This window comes from Nicotiana tabacum, chromosome 5 (assembly GCF_000715075.1).
Source record: "Nicotiana tabacum cultivar K326 chromosome 5, ASM71507v2, whole genome shotgun sequence".
In the NCBI taxonomy this organism is placed as follows: Eukaryota; Viridiplantae; Streptophyta; class Magnoliopsida; order Solanales; family Solanaceae; genus Nicotiana; species Nicotiana tabacum.
The window spans coordinates 8,171,218-8,173,516 of NC_134084.1; the positions used below are offsets into that span (position 1 = coordinate 8,171,218).

The 2,299-nt window shown below is 40.0% G+C and overlaps 1 long non-coding RNA gene across 1 annotated transcript; it reads left to right on the top strand.

Moving 5' to 3' along the window:
• Positions 1 to 401: 401 nt before the first annotated feature.
• Positions 402 to 2,079, top strand: LOC142180580 (uncharacterized). The gene is made up of 3 exons (XR_012709189.1): positions 402 to 455; positions 788 to 855; positions 1,845 to 2,079. It is a non-coding gene; the product is annotated as an uncharacterized LOC142180580 (long non-coding RNA).
• The last annotated feature ends 220 nt before the right edge of the window (positions 2,080 to 2,299 follow it).

Here is a 2,299-nt window from a genome sequence, read left to right on the forward strand (position 1 = left end):
CGAAAGTTGTAGCCCATACATTCTAGTTTTCGGAAAGTTAAACCATTCACGATTTGGATATCATCTGAGAAAGTTACGATGGATCGAAAAGGGCTGCTGGAGCAATTTTGGCAGAATTTACGATGCACTTTAGAAGCTCATATCTCGGGATATATAAAGAGTTATATGCTGTACAACCTATCAAATTAAAGATGTGTGAGTCTAGTTTCTAAATATTCAAACTGTTTTTCATTTGGATATTTATACAAGATGTTATGGGTGTTTAAACGGAAGGTGTCCGACAAAGAACAATTTTAATAGAATGTACAACTTGTATAGCACAAGTGCAAGGTACAACTCGACGAAGCATAGACAGATTCTTTTATACACGGATTTAGCTCACTTTTCTTCATTTCTTCAAAGTATGGACGATTTTTGGGGAGCTTCAAGAGGGGATTTTCATCATCAATGTGAAGGTAAGTTATCCCCACCTATTTTGAGTTAAGTACATCAATTATGTATGGATTTGAGCATGAAAATTGTAGAAAAATTGAGGATTTAGGCCTAGAGATTTGAAAATAAGATTTGGTGATTTGAGGGGTCAAATGAACTCCGATTTTGGTAAATTTTATATGTACGGACTCGTGGCGTGACGAGGAATCCGGTGATGTGACTTTCGTAATTTTTCAAGAAGTGGGCCCGGGGCTCGGGTTTCGCAAATTTCGTGATTTTCGATATTTTTCGAGTTTTTTCGATTGGGTTATATTCCCTTAGCCTATTGTAATATATTCCTTGTGGTTTTGGCAAGATTCGACGCGCGAGGAGGTCGATTCGAAAGGAAAGGGCATCGCGGAGTAGACTTTTGGCCATCTTGAGGTGAGTAATAGATGTAAATGCTGTTCTGAGGGTTTGAAACCCCGGACTTTCACATCGTAACGCTATATTGAGGCGTGACACGCACTCCATGGCGAGTGCGGGGTCGGATACTATTGGGGATTGTGACTTGGTCCATCCCGTGTGATGTTTATACTATACTGGTGATTGATACACATACTTCATTGATATTACTGGGCTTGATGCCATGTTTGGGGCCTTGTGCCGATTTGTAAAATCCTTCGAGGATTGATATTACTGCTTAGCATGATTTGCATATCATTTAATTTCAGTCCAAGGTTTTAAATGTTGTTTTGCAAACTCAGCCATAATTCTAAGTGTTGAAAACTTAAATGATATTTTTAAATGTATTCCGGGCTGGGAACTTCTATTTTGTAAATGCCCAAGGGGCTTATTATATTATTTTCTGGACTGATTATAAAGTGACTTGAAACAGTGGTAATAATGACATTGTGTGATATACTTGAAACAGTGGTAACAATGACACTGTGTGATATACTTGAAACAGTGGTAACAATGACACTATGTGATATACTTGAAACAGTGGTAACAATGACACTGTGTGATATACTTGAAATAGTGGTAACAATGACACTGGATGATATACTTGAACAGTGGTAACAATGGCTGACCGGTCAGGTAACAATGACTGACCAAGATATTGCGCTTGGGCTGTAGGAGCCCCTTCGGAGTCTGTACACACCCCCAGTGAGCACCGTCGATGATAAACAAATATGGATGGCTCGGGCTACACGCCGCAGTGGGTACTGGAATGTACCATCATATGCATTGCATTGCATTCATGTATTTGTATTTATACTAGTGTTTAGCTGCTCAGTTCCATATGTTGCTGTATATTCGGATTGTAGCTTACTTTGTGTATTTACTGGATTTTATTATCTCCGGACTGTAGTTACTTTTATTACTCACTAGGTCGGAGTACTCACTTTACTCCTGCACCTTGTGTGCAGATTCAGGGAAGTCTCAGGCTCAGTAGATCCAGTTGATCAGCAGATCCAGCCTCTGGGAGTATCGAGGTAGTTGCACGGCGTTCGCATCCATTGATCTTCTCCCTCCTATCCTATCTCTTTATTTCCGCATTATCGGACTTTGGATATATCGTGTATTAGGATGATATTCTGTATTCTAGAGGCTCAGATTCGTGACACCGGGTCCTAGTAAGATTATATTGTGTATTTTGTTAAAATCTTCAGTACTTTAATCTTGCTTAATTGATATTTCTTTCCGCTATTTTTGATAAATTGGGTTAAGTGTTGAATAATGGTCGGGCTTGCCTAGTAGTGTGCTGGGCGCCATCACAACCGGGATTTGGGTCGCGACAAGTTGGTATTAGAGCCTAGGTTACTTGGTCTCGCGAGTCATAAGCCAGTTTAGTAGAGTCTCGCGGATCGGTACAGAGACGTCT